Here is a 20,523-nt window from a genome sequence, read left to right on the forward strand (position 1 = left end):
CTCAAGTGAAGATACATACGTTTTTATAGTGGCATTCAGTAGCTTGTCGGTCATGGAATGCAGAAGCCTACGCACTTGCCAATATAGTGTGTAATTAACAAAGATACGCTTATAAAGCCTAAAATATTATATGCCTTCAGAAAGACAGAGATATGCTCGTTATTGTGAGTGCACCAAAGGAAATATATCTTGTTGGAGGACAAAGATATATCAATTCTAAAATAAGTTTCGACTCTCGCTCGGGCGAGAGATAGCGCGACTCTCGCCCCATCTATTGGAGATTCTGTTCACCTAATGACCCAAAGCTCCATTAAGTTACATTAATCAATCCATTAATGTAACATCACTTGTATGTATATACCTTACCTGAATAAACATCTGAATCTGAATCTGAATCTGAGCTACTCAAAGCCTCCTAGCATTACTTAAATAATGAAGAAATATGGTATATTTATTCACTATAATGTTGGTGCTTAATGCAGAACACGAGAAAACATATATTTACTATAAAATAATATACTTCCATTATGAAATAAGTAAATATGTGGCCTCATAGGAAGTCAACGGTCCAGGTGTCAATGTTGTGGAGCGACTTATCCAAGATATATTGTTGTCTGGAAAGTGTTTGTTGGCATATCAACCTTCTGTACACAGTGATCCAGTCGTCGCACTTCTCTCCTTAAATGATCGCAAATTTAGTTTATTATATTAACAAGTAGAATACGTATTTCTAATAATATCTAACATAACTAGCCAGAAAATATTTAAGACTTATTGAAAAATACATGTCTGGAAGTTAAATCGACTTCATAGAACAATAGTGTTGGGCTATACTAATCGTTATTCGTTAGTATGCGTTCGCTACTTAAAACATTTACTGTACTGATGTAAAATCTCCCATGTCTCTTTGCACATGGAACACCGAACCTTACACAATCTCTGATATATTGTTTAATTAATAGAGATTCACTAATAAAGCTTATAATTGTATATGTTATCAAAAAGGCATAGATAAAGTCGTTCTTACGTTTTAGTCACAGAGATTAGATATTAGTAAAGTTCATTTTATTCAGGAAAGTACATAAATAGTCGATTTACAAACATAATATTGGATTTATAGATAGAGCTAGTACATACAATACCTAAAGCCACTAGTACGCATAGCGTTTCGGGCATATTATTGAGAGAGGAAAGATATTTATATTTAAACAATTTTTTTTTTACCGACGCTCTCTCTATTGATGAGAACTACAACCTAATGAAGATAAATGTTAATTTTATGTAGATACTGTAATAAACGAAAGTTTTTAATGTCATCAGAGAAGCAGAAATATAGGCAAATTTTAAATCCCTTGTCATAAATATAACTGAAGTGAAAGCAAAGATAAATGCATTTTGATAGTTACAAAGACAGCTCTTTAACACGGGTGGAACACGAACAAGGGGAACTTAGTACCCAAATGAGCCACAGAGATATTAGAAAGAATTTTTTCAGTGTCAGAGTAGTTAACAAATGGAATATATTAAGCAGTGATGTGGTGGAGGCTGACTCCATACACAATTTCAAATGTAGATGTGATAGAGCCCAATAGGCTCAGGAACCTGTACATTGACGGTTGAGAGTCGGGACCAAAGAACCAAAGCTCAACCCCTGCAAGCTCAAATTAGGTGAGTACAACTAGGTGAATACAGCTGAGGGGCGGGACCAAACAGCTGAAGCTCAATTCCCTACGCATAACTAGGCGAGTCCATAGGAATTACCGTTTGTCCTGGCGCCATCTATGTTTTGACAGCAGTACTACTAATGTTCCCACGTTATGTGATAATCGCTATACGGGTGTTACGGTCAGTTGCTCTTCTATATATGTTTATGGACAACGTAGGTGATTTGAGGCAATTTGCGGGCAGAGTGAAATAGTATCCACGCGGTGAGTGATGGAGGAGGATATATACTGCTGTGTACTCGACCAGCGGGTGAGAGGTAAGTTATAGCGAACAATTATGGGGAATAGATGGGTTATTTTAAGCGTAGAATGTCAGGTAACCGGTAACTACACAGATGGGGTAGTGTTTTTTTAAGTCTTTATTTACTAAAGTGGAACATTACATTATGCCTTTAGCTGAACAAGTCTACTGGTGGGGGAAGTAGACGGGTTTTATGAAAGTATTTTACCTAAATATTTGTATTTGGTTAACTAGTTCAGCCGTTACCAGGGAGGGTGTTCCTTTAATCTAATCTAAAAATTCTAGCCGGACAAAAGTGATTAAATAAAGAAATTGAATAGAACGAAGTGGTTTGCCAGGGTGCTTAACATTTAGTTTAGTTCACTTACTACGCAGCCCATGCTTAAAGAATGCAAGTTTTATCATATTGAATTTACCGTAGTTTTACTGCATTTAATATACCGTTTTTACCCTATTTAATTATGTCGGGTAAAGGCCGGTCGTGGAAAGTTCCTAATATAGCAAGTTTTAAAGGAAACGTTTGAGTTAACTTTAACGCTTAAGTTAGTGACCAATTAGCTTAGTCTATTGTGAGGAAAGTTACTAGAATCTAACATTGCAAGTGCCATTTCTCTACTCTTTTTGAGAAACAAGACTAGATACATGAATCGCATAGTTTTATTACTAAATGTTCATGGATTAGGTTGCATAGTTGAGGAAATGGTGATAAGGTTTGTGATTTTGTGTACCTTGACTTCAGCAGAGATTTTGATAGTGGCGCAAAATTGATAGGGGCTCGGATCATTGGGAATGATGACTGAAGTTGATTAGGTCATGGCTATACCAAAGGAAATTAGTATAAATGGGGTTAAGTTGGAAGAAGTGTTGTAAATAGTGCCTAAAAGCTCTCCTTGGACCTCGGTTATTACCAAGATTATGGTTTAGACTGCAATAGTTGCAGAATTGGCAAATAAAAAATACCGATGCCCTATATAGTTTTGAAATGGTTAAGACTACCAGATGCAGTTTAATGCTGACTAATGTAAGGTTTGGGGGCTAGGTAAAGATGAGATAGATGGTGTAGCTAGATTGTTAAGAGTATTAAATTTTTTGCAGGTGGTAAATTCTCCCTGAGCTGGCACTGCTCTCCAGCCTGGGATGTTGATTGGTTAGTCTTCAACTGCCTCCCAACATGGTAGTGAGGTCCTGAGCTGACATGCAGTGAGGAACATGGTATGCCTCCCTTTCAAACCAGCAGCTGGCACAAATGTTCCAGCTAACGTCAGAATAGTGGATGAAGCCCACACTAAAATGTAAGTGGTACAGTAAATGGACACCCCCCCCCCCTCCCTTTTGACACTGAACAGTTTGGAGGAAGAAAGTGTGGCTTATATTTTTATTGCTACAGAATCTTTTGCCATAAGCCAGTGGCAGTGCCTACTGGCACTTGCTATTCAGAATCTCTCCCTTACATAGTTAATTAAACTGGTGGTACAGGTATGAACAAAATAACATCGCTATGCAAATAACTTTTTAGTAATATTTACTGTTCACATGACAGGTTGTGGAAGGTCCTGGCAACAAAGAGCTGCAGGAAAATACTTGCAGATCTACAGTAAGTAGTGTTGTGTACATTGGAATTAGAGGGTAGAAGTTAATTGCTAAAAACCTATTAAATATTAGGGTATGGAAGTCTAGGCTTAGGCTAGTGGGTACCATATCTGCAAGTTCATTCCTTTCAGGAATGTATTGAATAGAATGTTATGTTGAAATTGTGAAAATTGTAATGTGGGGCATTAGATCTTAAACAGCATAGTTGAGGGTGTTTTATTAATAATTTTAATGAAATATAAATCTTGTTTAGTTAACATTAAATGTTTGTTAAATAAGCTTTAATCTATAAATGTATAACACTAAAGGGTAATCATGAGTCAAATAAAGTTAATGGCAGGAAAAGTTTTGTTCTAAGTGATGGTATTTTTCCCTTGAAAGTAAAAAAAAATTCAATGTTTACTTTAGCTTGGTTTTAAATTTATAGTTTTCCAGAATGTGGTTTGGAAAGTCCAGAAGTCCCTCTGTCAGTTGGAAGAGTTAATGTAAAGGTTAATCTGAATAGATTTGCATAAAACTAAAAAAATAGTAATAACTTAAACAATATAGCAATGGCTAAAGATAAATGTAAATTGCCATTGAAGTGCAGTTGTGGATAGTTTCTCAAATGACATTTACTGAAACTTGGCAAATTGATGCCATATATATTTATATTGCTAAATTAGATCTTTGCTACTGCTACTAGAATATGTAGGAAAGGTAAATTCCTTAAAAGAAATTTTTTCTATCTGAATTTGTAAAGTACTGAATGCTAATTTGAAAAGTAAAGCAAGATTGGCTTTAAATCTGAAATTAATTTGTTGAAATATTTTTCAGGTGAAAGTGATTATGATGCATGGACTGGGGCTCCTTTACTCTGCAAAAGGAAATCTACAAAAGTGGGTGAGTTTGAATTTGATGTTTTAGCTATATCAATGACCTAATCTTAATTCTCTTATCTAGTCCATTTATAGGTGTGTAACCATGTCCTACTGTTACAACCCACAGGGGATGATTCAGTTTGTACTGATCCTACCCCATTTCATAAAAGGGGACCAGGCAGTCCTGCAGATTTCCCTGGCTTGGCTTTTTCAGAGCTTTGCTCTACTACCCATCTAATAGATGGACTAGATTTGCATAGGTTTAGGGACCCTTAACAATGGTTACATTGTTAATTCTCACAGGGCTTGTTTGCTGAATGGGTGGATGCATCTAAAACTTTAGTGCCTGGCATGCATTGTACAGTGCTTTCAGTAAAGCATATGTACAATGTGTTGATGGCACTAAAGTGGTGGATGTAATGTTCCCATTCAGGGAACAAGCTCTGCAGTAAAATCAGAGGAAGGGATAGGCCTTGCTGAGCCTATGTTGAAAGATAGGCTGTTAGGATTTTTTTGCTTATTATTGGGCATTGGTGATAATAAAAGTAGTGTCCCTGTTTAATGTTTATTTTTCTTTTACAGGTGATTGTCTCTGGAGTTGTCTTGGCCTTTTGGATCTTCTGTTCATCTAGGAGCATCTGTCCCACAACCTGAAACAGTAATAAATATTAGATGTACTGTATTATAAATACTATATGTAAAACTTATTAAATAAAACAATTAATGAAACTACTTTATATACCTTATCCTGAAATTATGCTGGAAATTATTTACTACTATTGATGCAATGTTTAAACATCTGAAATTTTTTACTTTGAAAATAAATACTTGGTAAAATTTACACCTATTTGTAACTTGTTACATAGGTGCATGCAAAATGCATTGAAAAGATGTAAAAGTGGACTACCTATTCAATTTACATAAACTAACAAATATTGCAAATTAGTCTGAAATATTAAAGTGGAAGACACTTTAGTCAATATTTTAGCTTTCATATTTGAAAGTAAATTTAAAGCTATGCAACACAAGCTTTGCACAAATTATAATTAAATTAACTAAAGATCATAGTTAAATTTACAAAACATTAGAAAAGTGACACTGAAGCATCTATACAACATGGTTTTCACAAAGTCTTTGGTAACTTAATTTAATCAAAGTTCTTAAATGATTTGTCTGCCAAACTTCAGATATTCTGAAATATTTTACCTAGATTAAAACCATCATTGTTTGAAAGGGCAAAACAGATTACTGTCAATTAGTTTGACCTAACATCTGCAAGGTCCTGAAGGAATGGATTTTTTTTTTTTTTAAAACTGCTAAAAACAAACCCTGCCTAATGAACCTGCTCATTTTTTTTAGAAATGGTAATTGCAACATTACCAAAGGCCATTGTTTTAATAGCCAAAGTACCAAATGAAAGACCAAGAAGCAACAAACAGGTACATGGTAGAAAGAACAAAAGAATAACAAATGAAAGGGTCCTCATAACCAAAGAAATGACTGGGAAAAATGCTGTCATACCACAAGGGGTCTTAACCCTTGTCATATACATCACTGACATTAATCTAAATATTACCAACCACAAAAATTGCTGATGTTATAAAAAAAAATAAAGAATATAATATTGAGGCCTTAATGCAGATCTCTAACTCTACAAATAGTAACAAGACTGGCAATTTCTTAATATAAAACAGAAAAAAATCCAAGACCTTGCACATGAGCCAGAACAATCCATATCACAACTACCACATTAAAATGAAACAACAATGAAGGTAAGGTAATTACCAAAAGAAGGCACCAAAGTGCGAAATAATCAGTGGGCGCTAAATATCGCCAAGAATGCCAATACGAGAACAAAAACGCATAAGGCGAACAATATCAAAAGTATCCGATTCACCTAGAATTCTATCGAGGGACGGTCGGAAAGCAAGACACACGCTCGTCCTGGAAGTCAGGACATTCAACAAGGATATGCACAACTGTAAGAGGGACAACGCAATTTGGACAATAAGGAGCAGGGCGGCGCTCCATTAAGTGACCGTGGGTTAAGCGGGAATGACCAACCCACAGCCGTGCCAAAGCAGTGTCCCACTGCCGGTTACGGTGGTAGGAGGAAGGCCACGGGGACACACTAAGTTTGAGAGTACGCAGCTTGTTACCAACCACAGAGGCCCAACAACCCTGCCAACGGGGAAGAATGAATAACAGGATAAAAGTTGGAATAAGGAATACCTTTACGGGAGATGGGACAAGAACGGATAGCTTCCTTAGCGGCAGCATCCGCACGCTCATTGAAACACCAATATGGCTGGGAACCCAGCAAAACTCTACTGATTTAAATTTACTAGAAATAAGAAACAGCCAATGTTGAATCTCAATGACCACCGGATGGACAGGATTAAAGGACCCTAGAGCCATGAGGGCACTACGAGAATCAACTACAACCACAAAGGAGGAATGAGAATGAGAAAGCAAGAGACGAAGAGCATAGAGAATAGCATAAAGTTCTGCCGTAAAGACGCTAGCCTCCGAAGGGAGGCGACACATGTAAGTACGGTCAGGAAAAACAACAGAGTAGCCCACACCATCCGCAGACTTAAGACCCATTGGTGAAGACGGAAATAGAGTGGAAGTGTGAAGAAAAGTGTTCAAGGAAAAGGTGATTTAGAACTGTAGGAGGGGTAAAAGTTTTAGTCAAGTGGGTCAAGGCTTACAGAATTTAGGAACGGGGACCCCTCCATAGGGGCAAAGACGGAATGACACGAGGGGAAATATTGGTAACACAAACTGAAAGAGCATTTTGTAAGAGAGACAACCATACAGAAAGAGATAGGTGGTGAAGGGGAACAGGAACCACAGGATGGGTAAAGGTCAAGGCATGACATAAGCAAGAGTGAGGGTGCTGTAAGGACCGTGCAAGGTGGAGAAGACAGTAGCGATCATGGCGATCCTGTAGAAACAGGACGCCAGTTTCAACATACAGGCTTAGGGTAGGTGTCGAAGGAAAGGTACCAGAGCTGAGCCGTAACCCAGTATGATGCAGTGTGTCCAGATGGTGAAGGGTAGAAGGAGAAGCAGACGAGTAAACAGGGCCTTAATCGAGTTTAGACAGAACGAGAGAGGAATGTAAAGAGAGGAGCAGTGTCGATTAGCTCCCCAAGAAGAATGGGACATGACCTAAAGTTAGTTAAGGGCCTTAGAGCATTCAACTCGGACGTAAAAAATATGGGGCGACAAAGACAAACGAGTGTCAAAGATTAGCCCTAAAAGCTTTAGCAGATTCTTTGTACAAAAGGGGATGACCCCTGTTACCTAACAGTAAATAGGTATCTGGGAGTTAGCTGTTACAGGCTGCTTCCTAGGGGGGTGCGTGTGTGGGAGAAAAAAAATTTAGTAGTTAACCACTGAACTGCTCTGTCTCCAAATAACACCCTGGTGCACAAGAAATAAATTCTTTCCAAAATTTTTTTTTCTCTTCTTATATTGTTAAAATGCAGAGTCTGATCACGGGGAAACTAAACAAAAAATATTGTATGTGACTTACTTTAGCTGCGATGGAGCTGGGAAGTTGAGCAAATTATGGGCGCTGAGCGTTGGAGCGATGGGGGTCTGTCGGCCCTGCCACCCCGTGCGACGGCAGTTGCTGCGAATAAAATGTTGTGCAATTATTTTGAAGTTTCTCATTCATTTCTTCTTTTTTTTTTTGCTGTAATATTATTTAAAAGTGTGTAATTTGTGGAATTTATATAATTCAAAGTATAGAACATCGCTATGCTCAAAATTATGGGCCTCATATATGCGACATATTCTACAATCAAACTGTTTTTGCTGTTATTACACTATATACACACATTGTATATACCCATCTACATATGTATTCACCATAATGATCCACTATGTTGGTATGGTGAGCCAAAAAAACATGAGTGAGCTGCCACACCCTGCCAGTCCTCCCTCCCTCCTCCAACACATTACTCGCCAACATTCCTCCTCCCAAAATACTGTTATTGTGTTTATTACACTATTTACACAGGTTATGTATAAGTATGTACATGTTTTATTCATGTACATACGTACATACTTGCCATCTCCTCACCTCTCTCTCTCTTGCCTACTTAATGCTCTTGCTTCCCTCATCTCATCACAATCGACTTTATAATGGTCCAGGACGGATCGAAATGTTGTCGTCTATTCAATTTCCAGTGTGTGGTTTGGTCAACAATGAAATCTTCATGCAAGATCTTATAAAGAAAACCCCTAGAACAAGTTTTGCAGATACGAAAGAGTTTAAGGTGAGTAGGGGATGGTTTGAGAAATTTTGAAAAGAGACGTGGTATTCATAGTGTTGTGAGGCATGGTGAGGGTGCCAGCTCAGACAAAGTAGGGGCTGAAAGATTTGTTCGTGATTTTAAAGATTTTGTAGATACTGTATTGATGGATATATTCCACAACAAGAGTTTAATTGTGAGGAGACATGGCTATTCTGGAAAAAATTGCCGAAGAGGACATACATTACCCAAGAGGAGACGTCACTGCCCGGACACAAGCTAACTTGGGCTAACTTGTGTCAGGATAGGCTAACTCTTGTGTTGTGTGGCGATTTGAAAATTAAACCCTTGCTCATGTATCATTCCGAAAATCCAAGAGTTTTAAAAAATATATAACGTGCAGAAAAACTGTGATGTAGAGTGGTTTGCCCTGCCATCAAAAAATATCTGCAAGAGAAAAGTTTGACACTAAAGGGCCTGCTTCTCGACAATGCTCCTGCTCATCCTCCAGACTTGGAGGATGCATTGTTGGGGCCACTTTTTTTTTTTTAGGGATATTCCTGCATGGGCCCTAAGTTTCTGGCTAATGAACCAATGACATGAAGGAGGAGTTTTCAACCTACCTTGTGTTAGGTGTGCAGGGGTCAATAGGCTGAACATAATGTCAGGAGCAAAGGGGGGCATTTGCCTCTTCAAACACAATTGTGACCATCTTCATCTCTTCGAACTATCCTAAATGCTCTCTTCACCTGTCTGACCAAATTGGGTGTCCAGACCACCTTTGAATCTGAAATTGTAAAATTAATAGTGATTTCAGAATATTCAGTCCATTTATACTAACAAAATTATATACAGTATACTGTAATTGAAATTTTACAGAATGATAAAGGCAATTTAGTAACTTTGTTAAAATGCACATGGGGGAAATACATGAAAATAGGTTAATATGGTTTGTAAGGTTGATGGGAAATGTTTATTACTTTTATGATTTAAAAGATGTATAGCCCTAATACTCCATCCTTGGTGCATTCCACCAGGTAATGACCACAGCAAAAGTTTTCCACGAGGCTCTATTGTCACACAAACTTTTCACATTTTCAAACTTGATTCATCTTTTTCCCCCTCGTTCCAGGGGTTTTCTTTAAAAGGTCTTCATGCAAATGCCTTGGTTTCTCACAAATGATGGCCTCTGAAATGCTATCACCTGCTAACTCTTTGTTGTGTATCCAAATTAATAAAAACTTTTTAACATCCTCAAGTGTTTGTGTTCTTTGTTTCGGGATTGTTGATATGCCTTTTGCCACTTTAATGTTCATAATGTCCTTTTTCTTAGCAAGTACAGTGCATATTGTTGACATAGATTTGTTGTACTGCCTAGCTAGTTCAACAACCTGTGCACCATTTTGATGTTTATGAATGCTCTCTTGTTTTTCCTCTATGGTCATTCTCACATGTGTTTTCTTGGCTTGAACCTTACCACTGGCTTTCTTGGGACTCATGGCAAGATATATCATAACAAATTTTATGTTCAAATAGCCAAAAATCCCAAAACAAATGTAATGCTTTACAAAGAATTCAGGCGCGATACTTACTAGGCAGGAGACACTGGTAAACTGAGGCGCTATCACCATGCCACCACGCGCTAGGTCAGCCCACACGTATATCAACAAACTCCTTTCCCGAGGCAAAGTTTGTAACCCGATTCAAATTTTTCGAAGAAATTAGGCTCGTAACCCGAAAAGTTCATAAATATTGATTTGTAAGCCGAGGTGTCACTATATATAACTAAAAAATTAAACTCAGGATTACTTTCAACCCCCACCCTTTTTGCTCTACTCCATCGCCACCTACCTTCACCCCCCTCTATGATGTACTCTTCCATAGACATTTACCTTTGCCCCCCTCCTCCCCTCTACTCCTCCATCATCACCTACCTTCACACCCCCTCCCTTCTCCTCCATCGTCACCTTCCTTTCACCCTCCTCTATGATGTACTCTTCCATAGACACCTACGTTCACTGCATATAATGCTCCCCCTCTACTCCTCCATCGTCACCTACTTTCACCCCCCCCTCCGCTCTACTCCTCCAGGGTCGCAGACAATTTCACGAGCGTGAGAACTACGAGTTCTCTAACTACTCTCACACTCCTACTCTCTCACCAGTGAGGGGGAGAGAGGGAGGGAGGAAATGAAGGAAGAAAGGTGGGGGAGAGAGAATAGGTAGGGGGGAGGAGGGCCTAGATACATTTCTTCCATATAGATAGGTAGACTGAGGGAGAGCTGCTTGCCAAGAGCTCTATCAGACAGGCTTCCTATTCCTCAACCCTCCCTAATATGCCACATCCTGGTCAGGACAACTTGCTCGATTGTTATTCTTGGTGTGACTCGAGAACTGACCTCGAGGCGGGGCATGGGCATGGATTATCTCCCTGGGGCACGCACCTCCCTGCCCCAGCTCTCTCTCTCTCTCACATAATCTATCAAGGGTCTAACATGAGGTCATTGTGCCTACCAGAAGTGTATATGTCCAAGGCTGGCCACCTGTCTGGACCATTCAAATGTATAAACACGTAATTAGTCTATTAAAATTATATATAATGCTACAATTATAAATTAATTTGTTCGTGGTCATTCGTTTATCAGTATTTTAATACGAGGTATATATACGCATGTATGTATACGTTGATGTACACATATATGATTATGTGTATAGAATGATTATGATTATGTGTAATCATATATGATTATATCTAATGGAATGCATTAGTAAGTGATGTGGTGGAGGCTGACTCCATACACAGGTTCAAGTGTAGATATGATAGAGCCCAATAGGCTCAGAAACCTGTACACCTGTTGATTGACGGTCGAGAGGTGGAACTAAAGAGCCAGAGCTCAACCCCAGCAAGCACAATTAGGCGAGTATATGAACGAATGCACATGTACACTTTCAAATGAATTAAGATACCTTGAGATACACAATGACTTAGTTTAAATAGTTTAAACACATTATGGTACTGATTTTGACATGCTGATGTCTGGAAGGGAGAGGGGGTGTGGGGGTTATTGTCTGAGGTGGAGGACCAGAGGAGGGGGTCAGTGGAAGGATGGTGGCTGGAGGGATGCCATTGTTCTAATGGTTATGAAAACAATTTTTGATGGCAGGAATTCAGTGGGTGTGTACTTCACCCGCACCATCATCATACTGTGCCCTGCTACAACACCACCCCCACTCCACCCATGCTGTGTGGGGCGTATTACACATTATGGGATAACTGACTGTCTGTCCATTCCTGTCTGCTCGTTATGCTGCCCTTCCTTTTGAAAATTCTCTGCTTTATCGACTTCCTTCAAGACCACACGTTAGCCTCTTGATCACGCCCTCTTACCACTCTCAGGGAGCCGGCTCTTCTATACAATAGTTACCACTCAGTCCCCAAGGTGAAAGAGTGTCCGGGCATATGACTTGTTACGTGTACTTATTTGCGATTCGTTTGGGCTGTCACGTGTGGTGATTAGTGTTGGGTAAGGCTAGGCCAGGTCAGACTAGGCTAGGTAAAGCTAGGCCAGGTCAGGTCTGGCCAGGTCAGGTCTGGTCAGGTCTGGCTAGGCCAGGTCAGGCCAGGCCAGGCTAGGCAGGGTGAGAGAAGTAAAGCGGCAGGTACTTACGTTTCCGAGAAAGTAGCGGCGGTAGTATATTGTTGATTTAGATTCGACGACATCCTGAAGCTAGTAGGTGGCGGCCTCATCGCTCTCGACCTTCTTGTTGTTGTAGGGGATACGAGGCACACCCAATATCCCCCTTACATTGATCACATCGCACACTAATATTTTTACTATTTCGGACACCAGATTTGTCTCTTTCGTATATGTATAATTGTTCAATATTAAAACCACAATAGAATGCTCTAAGTACTTTCGTATATTAATACATCTTCAGAAGGAATGGTTCGCTCTGAAGATGTATTAATATAAGAAAGTACTAAAGGAAATTCCTGTTTCAATTCTTCCTCCGTGGTCTGACACTCTTATTATATATTGTATATACTGAATTATATATACTATGCTTATATAATATATACTGAAATATTGTTACATTTAACGTATGAAACAAAGTATATATCTGTATTTTTAATAAAATATAAAACATTAATATTTATCAACGTATCTATGTGAATTACATAATTTATCAGTATTGTACAGCCTGTGATCTCCACCTGGCTGGCCACTGATACCTAAGTAGCTTTCATGTGTCCGGACACCGGCGATAGGATTGTATTATTTAACTTTAAAGAGAGAGATATTTCTTGAAATGTTGTCACATTAACGTCTACATCTTCCTTCTTTCTGACATATAGATTTTAAGGTTAATTAGCATATATGGAAATAAATTACACAATTTATAGGCTGGTGTGAAGGGCTTCACACTTTTAGAGCAAGCCATCAAGAAACTGTACAGTATCAAATGCATATATCTTCGCTTTCACTTCAGTTATATTTATGACAAGTATTTAAAGTGTAGCTTATATTTCTGCCTTTCTGTTGACATAGAAAACTTTCGTTTATTACATTATCTAGATAAAATTAGCATTGATCTTCAAAAGGTTGTAGTTGTAACTTCCATTATAAACAACATTATTATTGCAAACAGTAGGAGTTTCAAAGTCTCATTTGTATGGATACCTTCTCATATAGGTGTTGTCCAGCATGATGACACAAACAAGGCAGCTAAAACTGAATGTGATAAGCCTGAAGTTGAGTGGGATATGGGCATTCCAATCTCTTCTGTCAAAGCCGCAATATTTTAGGAAATTAGGGAAGACAGAAGAGCAGTCACTGACACACAAAAGCCAGAAAGCAAGAGTATATAGAGCTATGACATGTTTATGTGCCTCTGTAACCTTTTCCACTACCGCCCACAAGATGATATATGGGGTGCATAATTAATGAACTAAACTAGGTAAACATGTTTAGAATCGAGAATTATATGAACGGACAGCATAAAACTTCCACTAGTGTCACAATGACAGTGTGACATTGTAATTGCCAGAATTAGGCTAGGATATTGATATGTATCGCAGGTGGCTGCAGGTAATGAATAGCCCCCAATGGTGAATATTCCAATTGTAAACTATGTGAACAAGAGCTGGGACATACTCACCAACACTATATCTGTGATTGCCCTGTTATAAGTGACTTCAGACCAAATGGTATAAGGTACTTTGAACTCTGTAATTACTTCATACACTTAGGAATATTGGAAGATATTCTTATGCTGTACCCGGATTTTGCTAACGGAGGCTAATAGATCAGCCTTATATTTTATGTTCTCACCTGATTGTTACCTTAAGGTAGGCCCGTAAGTGGTAGTCCTCTTGAACCATTAACAGTATCAATAGATGATACTGGAGATCTGTGGAGGTGCGACTGGACCCTGCGTGACGGGAGATGTATCCCTTGTTTCTTGTGATTGATTGATGAGGATTAAGCCACCCAAAAGGTAGCACGGGCATGAATAGCCCGTAAGTGGTGTTCTTGTTAGTCACAGTTGATTTTTTTTTTATTGAGGCTGGTATTTTATCCCCTGATTCCATGTATAACTAACCATCCTGTGAGATGGGAATATTTAATGAACTTATAGCTAGTTTTTGATATACACTGTGTAATCTTTCATATAGAATAGGGTAGCAGCACATTACTGTGTATACCTAAGCTTGTTAATAATAACAAAAAAAAAGTTAGTTTCTATCGATAGGGAGAGCGATGGTTCAAAAATCCTCCTTTAAAATATGAATATCTTTCCTATCTCACTAAGATCTTGTAGCGAGTAGATTATCCCAATAATATACTCGCTCCAAATGCATTGTTAATATTCCTGTCAACCTTTGGAGATGAATGAGGTTAAGCTTAAAGATGCTGGCCAGCTTAACCTCCACAAGGTCAACTAGGCGAGTACACAATCCCGAGGGTGATGACCACAGAATAAGATCCTGTGGAACCCTCACGCACCTTCCCACAACCAAGTATTTAACAAGGACAGCTCTTTGGTCCCGCCTCTCGACTGGTGTAAAGATGCTTGAGCCTATTGGGCTCTTTATCATATCTACATTTCAAACGGTACAGAGTCAGCCTCCTCCACATCACTGCCTAATGCACTCCGATAACTACTGACACTGAAATCTTTACAATATGGTGGCTCGCCCAACCACTTGGGGTGGACGGTAGAGCGACGGTCACTCTGAACGCAGACCTGCATGAAATCTCCAAGTGGTTGGGGGACCATTACCCCCCCCCCCACGGTCACATTCATCATTCTGATGAGTTTGTAGCTCATGTCCCTATATTGGCATCGTTCCCTTTGAATATCCAGAGAGCCGGGAAGAGAACACGGCACTTAGTGCCTTGGATAATTACTTGGCCCCCCTTCTGGTGGATATATTAGGCCCTCTTGGTAATCCTAACCAGCATGTATGCTAGTTTAGGATTACCAAGAGGACCACCACCTCGCCGCGCTGGTTTCAGGTCTCCGTTGATGCAACTTAGTTCCCTCTGTTTATTATACAAGTAATCGGGAATATAGTATAAATTGTGCCGACAGCTTCGGCGGGTAGGCGGTTCCATGCGTTTAAACCCTATGGGGTAAAGTCCCTTGCTTCAAGCAGTTGTCCCCCGTTTATGCGTCATTACATTGGACCTTGAAGTTTGTAAAATACTGAAGTTGAAGGAAAATATCAATCATGTGGCTCAAACGTGGGAACTATCAACCAATTTGTGAGACTGAAGAAATATTTTCCAATCATTGATACAGAAGGTAAGGTTATCCTCAAAAGAAGGCACCAAACCGGGAAGGCTGTGTAGCACCATCAAATGTAATTACCAAGTTACGTGGCACAGGAGCGGGGCTGTAAGTTCACTACGGGCTCACCATAGCCAGTGCTACTTGAACATTTTGTTCCCAGTAGCTGAATATTCAACACCAATGTCATTACGGTATAACCGGAAACGAGGCCTCAGCCTCCGGCTTCTCTGCAGACCAGTGCAACCTCTTAGGTTGTCTACTTGTGGAGGTAATGGGTGGTTTTATAGCCCCTTTTATGTGAAAGAAAACTAGGGTCATTGCAGTAGGGCTGTCCCACCGAGGAACAGACTTCGTACCGTCATGTCTTGCCAAGAGTTAACCTAGTGCCTTTAACACCCATAAAGAAATTATCAAAAAAAGATAAGTATCAAAGAAAGCACCAAGCCGGGAAGGCTATGTAGCACCCATGATAAATTTAAAGCTCCAGTGGCGTTACTAAAGATTGGAGGAAGGGTAAGTCAGTCTAGCTTGGAACTAGATTCTAGTCTATGAACACCAAACTATACCAGACCATCCAGGTTGTGGGTTCAGGATAGCATCATCCAACTTAAGAGACTGGGCCGCGAGAACATTGCGCCCAGTAGTGTAAATCACGTTTTATTCAATAAGGAAGGTTGGATGATTATGTTGCCAGTGATGTCTACTTTCAATATTAAATTGCCAAGCAAGTAAAAAAGCGAGCTCTTCCGTCAGAATTATATTGTGCTACCCAACTCCCAATACATGTACTCAAGCCGTACAATTTCTAATCATGGTTATATTGAACGCATATTTTTACTACAATATACCTTGAATTAATCCTATTTTCTTCAATGTACCCGTTAACTTTTTTTCAACTTTTGCTAGAAATTACTTACCCGTTACATTAAGGACTTGCCCGGAATGCTATGCGAGCTAGTGGCTTTACAAGAATTAAAAAACCATCAATGCTATGTACTCTTAAACCCAATATACCTTGTATGTGTGTATGTAAATAAAGAGACCAAATGGTGACTGGCAGTGCATACTTAAATTTCGGTTTTGCCCCGAAGGGCGAGTTTATTGGGCAGCGCCACTCATCCTGTGAGTGAACACACCGCCATAGCAGCATTTACAATATTCCAATAGGAAGAAAACCCGCTGGGTTGTTCATCCTGTCACTTTTACCCAGGCACAGCTGGGACTGTCAATGAAGCTTCCCTTGAACAATAATTTTGTCAACCCTTAAAATCTTACACAAAATTCCCCCCCATTTTGCACCCGCAAGATTAAGAGATTCGACAAATATTGTTTTCCCAACTCAAACAATATGGGGTTTGTTATGCAACATTTCTAATTACCGATTTTCACACACTGGTAGCGGTCAAGGCGGTGTCACTCAAGACTCTGCAAGTCTTCTAAATTGTTTCCATTGTGAATCTCCATGGATATTTGTATCCAAGAGGGATTATTGCTATTGCCGATGTGCCTGCGGCCACCTCTTCTTCCATATTTATTGGGAGTGCCAGCAGCAACCATACTGTATCATCGTATAGATTCATTGATTTGTCTTTGTTACCGTTTCACGATGATATTGCCTGATAACGCCACTAATTTGTGGAAGAGTCTTGGGTATGAAGTATTCAATACTGTTTCCTTCAGCGCTCAGCACATCTGGGCGCTCACTTCCAACATGGAAAGGGATCCACAGAAATTTAAAGACTTCCCTTATTGGTGAACTTGATTTGAGCGATTATCAAGATTTTCTGCCCGATTTTTACCAAGACTGTAGCGCTGCTTGTGAATCTTCATTAGCGTTTCGGGCAAGGACTCTTAAACGCCCTAATAATTGCAGTTAGCTCTGCGTTGAAGAGGCGTAGTTATCAATAAGGGCTTTTTCCATATTCGCGTTGAAACGCATTCCTAATTAGAGTATGCTGCTCCATCCATGCTATTGACAGGATTTGATGACCAAATGGTGTACATTTGATCCAAGTAATTTCCGGCTTCTTTATAGTGGGTCGTTTCATTCCGTCGTAAATGTTCCAGAGACTATCTTCGTTGCCGTCCCTTGTCTGGCTGTAGTTGGCCTGACCTGGGTACGAGAGCAAGTCAACATTAGCAATGTCAGGTTTAAAACCGTTACTATTCCATTTTTTTATCTTTACGTGAATGCAGTTTGTTAAGCCTACGTTAGACACTAGCAACCTTCACTAGCGCCTACAGGATTTATGTAGGGTGTACAACTAGGCAAGAGGTGTATGGGGGGGGGTCAACTACCCCCCCCCATATGATTGTTATGGGGTCCACTACCGCAATATAAATATGAACAAAGGACTTACGCAGATGTACAAAAGCTTTAGACTTGAATGTTGGAATATTTTAACAAGACCAAAGTAGGAAACATTAATGTGCAAATATTTAAGCGAGAAAATTATAAATTAACAATTTATGAAACCGATCGACAATTTTTAAATGCATTGTTTAAACAAGGGAAACTAGTAACAAAATGGTATAGTACATACATGCACGCCCGCCAATTAACTTTGACGTTCTGTGGTCAATGTGGAGGGGGTGGGGTGGGGGGGGGGGTAAACGCCTAACATTCGTCACCTGACAACTCCCCAGCCTGTAGTTGACCCATCTAACCTTAACGCTTTAACCTACATCTTGTGACATTTATGGGGTATAAATATTGGGAGACTCATGACAGTTACTTTAAACAACTAATAGGCGGTAGTGGACCCCATACCCCATCAAACAGGCGGTTGTATAAACTATATAATGTTTGGCGAAGGTACCACTTATGTAACAACTTTGATTGCATATAATTTACTGAGAAGTACTAAGATGTCTCCCAAGTGCTAACCTGTAACAGGATGTACTGTAGAATAGCCGTTTAAATCATGGGTTGAAACATTAGCCAATACAAACTGGATAATTTTTTTTTTAATTATTTCAGCAAAGGGCATTTATCTATCAATATTTGTCATCTTGGCTGACGACTTCAAATCTTATTAAGCCTTAAAATATACGACAGGACGTCTCATTACCGTTGATGGTTAAAAAAATATTGACATCCTTAAGTTTAACATATCCTGGTTAAGGTTTGTAGAAAATTTTACTAGTTATATCTAGCTTGCCAAGTATTTATACTATTAAAACTTAATTTTTTTAACTAGTAACCCCACTGAATTACAGAAATTTTTTATATAAAACCGATTGAAGCCAGACGTTAAGAGCTAACCTCTCGCATGATCCAGGTGAGCGCGTCAGGAGCCAGGATGAGTCTGCTATAGTGCCACACGCACCATTATCCGCACTTCCCCCGATTCGTTAAGACAAATCTGAAATATTTGTTTTCCCCCAGAAAAAGGAAGCGGGGGACGCAGCAAAGAGCAGGGGGGATGGGGAGGGCGGGATGCACAAGTGGGAAAGGGAAGGGGGTGGGGGCCGCAGCAAACGGCAAGGAAGGAGGAGGGAGGGGACGCAGCGAAAGGAGGGAGGGGCCGCAGCAAAGGGCAGGGGAGGAGGGGGGACGGAGCAAAAGGCAGGGGAGGAGGAGGGGGGGGGGAGACGCAGCAAAGGGCAAGGGGAGGGAGGGGGGCGCAGCAAAGGGCAAGGGGAGGGAGGGGGGGCGCAGCAAAGGGCAAGGGGAGGGAGGGGGGCGCAGCAAAGGGAAGGGGGGAGGAGGGGGGACGCAACATGCGGGAAAGGGAGGTTGGTCCCCCCCCACATACAGCTCAACTTCAAGAGACGAAGCTGAACTGTATACCAAAAGTGAGGTAAAACAACACTGAAGTGTTGTGTGTCTCATCGTCACTTTTATACCCAGCAGCCAACCAAACCCGGCCGCTGATTGGTCGACATTCACCCTAAACCTCACTCCCATTGGTTAACATTTTGCGAGTGTGAAGTGTCAGTTAACAATGGTCAACAGCCACCCCTGCACTTCCACAAATACGAACGTGTCTCTAATAAACCAATAATGATGCCCAGCTTGAATGTTTGAAGTTGTTAATTTCAAAATCTAGTTCACAAACCAAATACAACAATCTATTGTAAATGTTGCAACAGAACAACAGGTACAACAGAGCAACATTTGGGATTTGGTCGGCAGTGAAGTAGTAATCGTCCGTCAGTCAAGAACTGTTAATGACCGCTCCACAACTACAATATACAATATATGCAATAACAAAATAACAAACCCAACAACCCAAAGTTCCTGACACAACATTGGATGATGTTAAATATTTGCTTTCAACTGACTTAAGATATTGCTCGTTAATGACAAACTAAGTGATTTTAACTTATTGAAGTGTGAACATTTATGCTTCATAATAACTATTAACGTCCAAGATAACATTGTCCAGAATATCTTTCTACACAAGTGTCGTCCTCGACGATCACCAAGTGATGCCGGACGGGTCCTCGGTGCTCCTCGAGCGTCTGGAGTATAAGTCTCAAGACGAGTCTTACAGGACATCAGGCGGGTCCCAGCTCCTTCTTACACGCCCTCTACAGCTCCAGCCTCTTCAGTTCTGCCTGTTAGAGCTGTATGTTTACCTTGAGATTTATAAGCTTATAACTGTCTTATCATAACCTCCACCTCAGACGCCCAGAGCCAGACAGTAAACCCCTGACGTGGTTTACAAGGACAGGCCCCCGACGTGGGTTACAAGGACAGGCCCCCGACGTGGGTTACAAGGGATGCCCCGGACCTTGTTCACAAGGACAGGCCTCCGACGTGTGTTACAAGAGCAGGCCACTGACGTGGTTTACACGGACAGGCCCCTGACGTGGGTTAAGAATGGAAGGCTTTCGACACAAGCTTAAAAGGGAGGAGCTAAATGCACTCTGCCTTTACCTAGTCTTACTCGATCCACCAATTGAAGCATGTTATTTGGTCATGCGAGTGTATAACCTTCAGTGATAGCGCCTCTCCGGGCCGCATTCGTCCTCACAGCGAGGGCCAGATGTACGAGGGCTCTTATCAGTGGGTTGGCAAGTGTAGTTAATTACTAA

General features: G+C 40.3%; 2 long non-coding RNA genes across 2 annotated transcripts; one reads left to right on the forward strand and one right to left on the reverse strand.

Annotated features, from left to right (window-relative positions):
• Nucleotides 1–1,696: 1,696 nt before the first annotated feature.
• LOC138357387 (uncharacterized) lies at nt 1,697–5,144 on the forward strand. Its single transcript, XR_011224973.1, has 5 exons — nt 1,697–1,981; nt 3,061–3,257; nt 3,506–3,559; nt 4,372–4,437; nt 4,998–5,144. It is a non-coding gene; the product is annotated as an uncharacterized lncRNA (long non-coding RNA).
• Nucleotides 4,967–12,536, reverse strand: LOC138357386 (uncharacterized). The gene is made up of 4 exons (XR_011224972.1): nt 12,351–12,536; nt 9,307–9,470; nt 7,960–8,058; nt 4,967–5,065 (listed from the first exon to the last, which is right to left on the reverse strand). It is a non-coding gene; the product is annotated as an uncharacterized lncRNA (long non-coding RNA).
• Between the last annotated feature and the right edge of the window lie 7,987 nt (nt 12,537–20,523).

The sequence above is a fragment of the Procambarus clarkii genome, chromosome 78 (genome assembly GCF_040958095.1).
Source record: "Procambarus clarkii isolate CNS0578487 chromosome 78, FALCON_Pclarkii_2.0, whole genome shotgun sequence".
In the NCBI taxonomy this organism is placed as follows: domain Eukaryota; kingdom Metazoa; phylum Arthropoda; class Malacostraca; order Decapoda; family Cambaridae; genus Procambarus; species Procambarus clarkii.